The sequence below is a fragment of the Nuphar pumila genome, chromosome 16, assembly GCF_984573655.1.
Source record: "Nuphar pumila chromosome 16, dmNupPumi1.hap1.1, whole genome shotgun sequence".
NCBI classification, from domain to species: Eukaryota; Viridiplantae; Streptophyta; class Magnoliopsida; order Nymphaeales; family Nymphaeaceae; genus Nuphar; species Nuphar pumila.
The window spans coordinates 85,711,947-85,720,351 of NC_143264.1; the positions used below are offsets into that span (position 1 = coordinate 85,711,947).

Below are 8,405 nucleotides of genomic sequence, written 5' to 3' on the forward strand. Positions count from 1 at the left end.
CCTCTCCAACGGTTATATTTATAACCGTTGAAGGGACTCCAACGTGTATGTTGGAGCCCCCCCCCTTCTCATTTGTGTATATATAAAGGTGATCCCCCTCTAGCCTTTTAATGCTTTTGTAAAGCCCCTCTTGGGACCTAATATATTGAAGTTGATATTTTTTATGCTTTTTGACAACCTTAGAACACATATAAGCACGATTTCATTACTATGAAATTTTTTGACTACCTTATAACACATATATGCATGATTGAATCACTATGAAAGTTTTTTGACAACCTTAAAACACATATAAGCATGACTTCATCACTATAAAAGTTTTTTGACTGCCTTATAATACATATATGCATGATTGAATAACTATAAAAGTTTTTTGACAACCTTAAAACACATATAAGCATGATTTCATCACTATGAAATTTTTTGATTGCCTTATAACACATATATGCATGATTGAATCACTATGAAAGTTTTTTGACAACCTTAGAACACATATGAGCATGATTTCATCACTATGAAAGTTTTTTTACTGCTTTATAACACATATATCATGATTGAATCACTATGAAAGTTTTTTGACAACCTTAGAACACATATATGCATGATTTAATCACTATGAAAGTTTTTTGACAACCTTAAAATACATATAAGCATGATTTCATCATTATGATTTTTTTGACTGCCTTATAACACGTATATGTATGATTGAATCACTATGAAATTTTTTTACTGCCTTATAACACATATATGCATGATTGAATCACTATGAAAGTTTTTTGACAACCTTAGAACACATATGACCACAATTTCATCACTATGAAAGTTTTTTGACTGCCTTATAACACATATATGCATGATTGAGTCACTATAAAAGTTTTTTGACAACCTTATAATACATATAAGCATGATTTCATCACTATGAAATTTTTTGACTGCCTTATAACACATATATGCATGATTGAATCACTATGAAAGTTTTTTTACAACCTTAGAATGCATATAAGAATGATTTCATCACTATGAAAGTTTTTTTACTACCTTATAACACATATATGCATGATTGTGATACATAACACATTTATTTGACAACCTTATAAACCATATATGCATGCTTGAATCATAATGACATTTTTTTGACAACCTTAGAACACATATAAGCATGATTTCATCACTATGAAAGTTTTTTGACTGCCTTATAACACATATATGAATGATTGAATCACTATAAAAGTTTTTTGACAACCTTAGAACACATATTAGCATGATTTCATCAGTATAAATTTTTTGACTACCTTATAACATATATATGCATGATTGAATCACTATGAAAGTTTTTTGACAACCTTAGAACACATATGAGCATGATTTTGTCACTATGAAAGTTTTTTGACTACCTTATAACACATATATGCATGATTGAGTCACTATGAAAGTTTTTTGACAACCTTAGAACACATATATGCATGATTGAATCACTATGAAAGTTTTTTAACGACCTTAGAACACATATAAGCATGATTTCATCACTATAAAATTTTTTGACTGCCTTATAACACATATATGCATGATTGAATCACTATGAAAGTTTTTTGATAACCTTAGAATGCATATAAGCATGATTTCATCACTATGAAAGTTTTTTTACTGCCTTATAACACATATTTGCATGATTGAATCACTATGAAAGTTTTTTGATAACCTTAGAACACATATAAGCATGATTTCATCATTATGAAAGTTTTTTGACTGCCTTATAACACATATATGCATGATTATGATACATAACACATTCATTTGACAACCTTATAAACCATATATGCATGCTTGAATCACTATGACATTTTTTTGACAACCTTAGAACACATATCTGCATGATTGAATCACTATGAATTTTTTTTGTCAGCCTTAGAACACATATCTGAATTTTGTTAATGTCCTTCACTTTATTGCTAGTCTATGTGTCATTCAACCATGTTACTTTGATTGCCTTAGATTAGGTGCATTGCATATAATTTATTTCATTATATTTTGTTTGTCAATACTAACATTTCAGTTCTCTTGTAGGATGCTAGAGATGATCAACATAGAGGATCTGATGGAGGCATGGATGAAGGGGCAGATCGAGACAATGAAGATGATGATGCTCTGAATCTTGGCGAGGATTAGATTCATGTGTTGAATTTGTTTCACGTACTTGTTGTTTCAAAACAAATTCTTTGTATATGTTCACTTGTGTTAAATTTGTTTCACCTGCTTTGTATATGTATTTTTTATGTATACTTTATTTTTTATACACAGGTTATATAAATTGTATAACGAAAAATCTTTTCTCGATATTTATATTTCAAACATTTTTTTTTTAAAATTTGCAACAGATATTATCTGTCACTAATATCCATCACTAATTTAGCGATGGATTAGGGATGAATATTTATGTCTTAAAAACTGAATCAGCCAATGTTTTGCGATGAAATGTAATCCATCGCTAAATTGGTGATGGATATTAGAGACAAATACGTATTCGTCGTTAAATTTTAGTGACGAATATGTATCTGTTGTAAAACCAAATCAATTCTTATTTAGTGACGAATTAACGATGAATCATGACATTCTCTAATCTATCTCTAATTAGAGATGAAAGTAGCGACAAATCAAATCTGTCGCTAATTAGCGATCAAAAAATTGTGATGGATGCTATCCATCGCTAAGTCATCGCCAATCCGTTGCTAAATGGATTAACGATGAATTATCATCGGATAGTGTCCATCGCTAATCCACATAACTCTTGTATTGTGTGTCTAAAACCTACAGCAGGGATGACATATCACAAGTTGATTGAAACCACAAAGTGAACTGCTGATGCTCACAGTGAAGGACCTAGGGTGGTCAATGCAGCTGTCTTACAAGAGTCCCAACTCCAGAGAGCCTTTTTCTTTGGAAACCCCTTCATGGGTGATCAATATGTTGATTTTAAAAGGCAACCAAGGTGGCCATGTCGCCTCTCGAGCATGAGTCCATGCGTTAATTAAGGATTGAGATGGGTCTTATCTAATTAATGGATTGCTCGTTTCATGGCCATATCTAAAACTGTTCACATCAAATTAATTCCACAATAGTTTTTTTAGGTGCAAACACGTGCACAGGCATCACCCTTGACGCAGTTCGTTTCCTAGACCCCCTTCGTTCTCATTTTCTCTCTTTGTTCCTACACTCACTGCGCACATTTCTGGTCACAGAAATCTAACACGATAATCATAGGATAGCTCTATAACCAACTTAAAAGATCCAGCAAATAAGGGCTAACACCGGGACCAACTCGATCAAACTAACTCAGGTGCAATTATTCTGTTTAAGTTCATGCCCTCTTGACGAAATAACACTGAAAGTTTTCTTCTTTTTTTAATTAAGAAATGTTCATTTTCATTTTTTTAATGCCAAAGCATATTCTGTCAAGAAAGAATCCATTTGGTCTAGGTGGAAACATTTGTATCACCCCATTTATTTGTTTCCACTTTAACTGACGAGGGATGAATAAAAAAAAGTACTGGGGATGCATATAAAAGCCTTAAATCCTTGGCGCAGATCCGGAATAGTATAGATGCGGATCTAACAATCAAATATTATTCCATGTCTAAATAAGGAAACGAAAGGTGTTAGATGGTCTCAGGTCTTAATATCCAATAAGTGCGTATCAGGTCAGAGTAGGCTCTGATGGATTATTATCAGAGCTCACCTTAATGCCCTCCATCCATGATGGACTCTGTATCTCTTAGATGGGTCTCACATTTTTTTCAGAGCCGTCGATGCCTCTGATGAACGACATCTACAGTTTGCAAATTGCATGGACGAACGACATCAGGTAATCCGTCAGAGCTCACTCTGACCTGATATGCACTCCTATTCAATGAACTAGACTAAATCTTTTGTCAGATCTTGATCTTCTCAATCAGATGTTGACATGGCTTGGAACAGAAGTCGCAGAAGACAATTGGGTCTAGATACAAAGAAATGCACCATATACAATTTGCTCCCACATAGGTATCCAACTGTCTCAGACCATTTATATCATAGCTCACTCAATCCGAGCAGCGAAGCAGTTCAACGACTGGAATACTTGGCAAGCTCAAGGTAGAATAGACTTGAACTCAGTTGAGTTCCGTAGAAACTTAGACTTAATCCTAGATACAGGAAGCAAATAGTCAGATCTGGATCCAAGAAATTAATGGACCATAATGGAGATGGAACATAGCCACTATGTGATTTGGATTACAAATCTGCGTCCAACTACTCAGAACACTAGTGAAGAGGTTTACTTACTGGATCCAGATTGGCAAAATATATATTCACCAGCATTTAAAGTGGACCATGAGCTGGATTTATCAACCAGCTAACTCAATTCAGATCAAATCTATCTGGAGATCCATATAGCTGCATGCAGCCTTGAAATCGACTTACCAAATAGTATTATATACAAATTAATAGATAATTTAAACTTTTGAATCAAATAATTGAAGAGACAATGTAGTCTTAATTGGCCACCCCATATATATAAATCCTCCCCTCGGTAATCCAAAGGGCATTGGCTTTTACACCTTATCAAGATTTCTCTCCAATTATTCCATTTTCGTGTTTGGGCATCCTATGGAATTGGATAACTTGAGAAATAACGGAGTAGAAAACACTAAAAATGGGGAAATGAAGGGAATTTATAACTACTTGCTCTTACATAGAGAATTTGCGACTAGTCATGCCTTGTCTACATGTTTGGATTCCGTGAAAATAAATTATATTAGGAAACAATTAGGGCCTGTTTGGAATCTGGAAGCTGGGATGGGCGTTTATGCATTTGGTGGTCCCGAGACAAAATTTTGATCAAACTACCTTGGTGGGCCTGTTTGGAATCTCGGCGCTGGGATGGGCGTTTATGCATTTGGGATGGGAAGTGAGGCCCTTTCTCCTTGGTATTTACATTAAATACAGGATTTGGCAGCTGCCACTTCTTCAAATGCATAAACTCCATAAACGCCCATCCCAGCTACAGATTCCAAACAGGCCCTTAATGAAATCGCGACAAGTACTTGTGTGTTTGTGTATCACCAACTCAATGGCAAACGATTTCGGTTGGATTCGTTCACTGCTAAGTCCAAACAGCGGTATGCCATGTAGGTGTTTGGTGGAACTCATTTTCACGGGACTCCAAACACAGGCATGAGGGAAAGGAAAAACTCCCAACAAGGAATTGTCAACTCCCAAGGAACAGATGAGGGAAGGGAAGGGAAACTTGGGAACCTCCAATTCCTTCCGAATTCTCCCAGCCTAAAAGGCCAAAACAAACGCCCCATTCTTGGGACCGGTGCTTCAATCCCGAGGGAGCCCGTTCGCGACAAAGAGGGTATTTTTGTCATTTCACGTTTCCAAACAGTGTTAATTGTACGGTAGTCAACGTGCGTCGAACTCCGAGTAGCGAATAAATTCCAATAACGACGCTTGACCATTGACCACACGTGTACGCGTACGCACGTACTCGTCTCTGTGCATTTCTTTGTATACCAATAATACCCTCATAAAATTTTCTAATTACAAACAAGTGCGGCAGGCGAGTGCAAAGGCAATTTCGTCCACAAAAAAGATGGTGAGCAGAGTTTGTGGTAAAACCCGTCACGGACTAGATTTCTTCTCATTATTTACTTCAAAAGAGGAAAAAATCAATAATAAATAAACAAATTGTACACTCACATGACTAAATACGCATGCAGAGTTTAGCCAAATTAATAATGCCGTTGAAGTTCCAAATGCCAATGTTGCCCTCAAAAGTGTGTATACTCGAGCAAATTGTATGGGGGTAACTTCGTCAATTAAATATTCCTTCCTCAGTAACTCCACAAGGTAAAAGTGTCAAATCAGCTCCTACCTTCACCAAATTCACATTCAATAATTCATGAGAGTAATTAATACTGATGGACTTGGTTTAGATCAAATCTCTTGTGTATTATATGAGAAAAAAAGGGGAAAAAAAGACTGGTTGTTACTGTTAGTACCATAATGAAAACATGATCAATGACTCGGTAAGTTTACATGATTTACTTAATGAATTTGTCAACAAAGAAAAGCTAATTAATTAGGGGTGGCCATTGGGTCGGGCAAGGCCGGCCTGATTATATAGGGTCCGACTAACCCGACCCATGTCTTGGCCCAAGCCCAACCCGATTCAGTCATACTCAGTCTTGTCGGACCTGTCAGGCCCTGTGTATTTTACACAAGGGTTGGCCTGACTAGAGACCGAATATCTAATCGGGCCGGGCCTACCCCGGCTCTGCAAATTGCAGCCCAAGCACGGCCCGATTCGGGCTGGGTACCTAGTCACTGCCCCGATGACCACCGCTACATTGAACGCTATTCAACCAACCGCGTACATGATAAATGATCTAATACCACATCATATATTAGTATGGAATTAAATAACAAGCACACGAAAACAAAGATAATTGATTCAAAAAAGAAAACAAAGGTAATGATATATCGGATAAAATAGCTCGTACCAAGATTGTGAGGGAAAGTAGTCGAGTGACATGAAAAAGCAGACCCAACTTGAGTGACCTCCTAGAGTTCATCCCATCAACTGTTGGTTTGCACCAAAAGAAGAAAGCTTTAGTACATTTCAACGACCATCAATGAAACGTTTGAAATCCAACAATCCCACCCACTCTTTCAGGCATAAATGACCAAAGACATGAATGAGAGAGAGAGAACCAAAAAAACCCAAACAAATACCAACTCTAGAACAACTAATCACCACCTTGCTTTTAAGAGGGCAATTGGGTGCGTTCATGATAAACAGTTCACTCAGCAACTACTGTTCATTTACTCCAAAAGTGAAGAAAAAAAAGAAAGAAGGATTCCATTCATGTACCATCCATCAATAAGAAGGGAAAAAACAAAATAATATCGAATAAAAAACCCCATCAATCTCACTCACAAATGACTAAATACATAGATATAAATAAACAATTAATCATTGAATAAAAAACCCTAGTTATCCACCCATCCCAGAGAGAGCCCTAGGCCAAACCCACCATCCAATTCCTGCAAACAAGCACTTGAAGGGGAGGAAGAAGGAGAAGCAAGGAGGAGGAGGAGGGAGAGAAGGGAGCCATCATCATCAAAGATAAACAGGTAAACACACTACCAAGTTTTCATTTCCATGGCTACCATAAACGTTGCAGATGAATTTCAATCATCAACCACCACCACCAACAGCAGCACCATCACCACCACCACCATCCCCACCACCGCAACAACAAGCTCAACAACCCCTAGCAGATATGAGTCCCAAAAGAGGAGAGACTGGAACACCTTTGGCCAGTACCTCAGGAATCACAGGCCACCACTCTCACTATCAAAGTGTAGTGGTGCACATGTGCTAGAGTTCTTGCGCTACCTGGACCAGTTCGGCAAGACCAAGGTGCACAGCCAGATCTGCCCTTTCTTTGGCCACCCCAACCCACCTTGCCCATGCCCTTGCCCGCTCCGTCAGGCCTGGGGCAGCCTAGACGCGCTCATCGGCCGTCTCCGCGCCGCCTATGAAGAGAACGGCGGCAAACCGGAGGCCAACCCATTCGGCGCCCGAGCAGTGCGCCTCTACCTTAGAGAGGTGAGGGAATTGCAGGCCAAGGCACGAGGAATCGCCTACGAGAAGAAGAAGAGAAAGCGTCCTCCATTGACACAACAGAAGATTCAGCAGTCGGAGATGACAAAGGCAGCCGGGATGATCGCCGACAAAGAAGGGCAGATCACGATGCCGGAGTCGGGCAGCGGCAGCGGATGTTCAATGGCCGGGGTGACCATGATGAAAAGAGGGCCGGCCTAATGGGCAACCAGTGGATGGAAGTCTCACAAGAACTGCCAACTTGAGCACCATCAGATGTGAGCAGCACCAAGATGGCGGTGCGCCACGTTTTCACTAACTTTGAATTGATCATCTATATACTACCTCGACTACTGTTAGGCTTTTCTTTTTGTTCACTTTAGTCTCATGCTTGTGTAAGTAGTTGTTAGGATTAGTGCCAATTATAGGAGTGTTGTTGGCAGTGATGATATGGTAGTAGTAGCAGTAGTAAGCAAAGGCAGTGGCAGTTGTAGTAGTAGTTATAGTGTCAGTACCTATAATAATTGTAGTAGGAGTTGAAGGAGGAGAAGGAGATGGTGATCGTGATGATTGCTGGTGGGAAAAAGAATGCCTCTTCTTTTCTCCGTTGCCTTTTTCTTTCTCTTTTTCGGTACAGGATATCGAGTGGTCGTTTTAATGTGGTGCACCTTCCATGTATGCAAATATTGACGGTTTGCAGATTTGCATGTTGGTTGTGAAGCAAGTTACTATCTTCTTCTTGCTCTTCTCTTTGGTGCTG

The 8,405-nt window shown here is 38.3% G+C and overlaps 1 pseudogene; it reads left to right on the forward strand.

Moving 5' to 3' along the window:
• The first annotated feature begins 751 nt into the window (after positions 1-751).
• On the forward strand, positions 752-7,867 carry LOC149813956 (protein LIGHT-DEPENDENT SHORT HYPOCOTYLS 5-like; annotated as a pseudogene).
• The last annotated feature ends 538 nt before the right edge of the window (positions 7,868-8,405 follow it).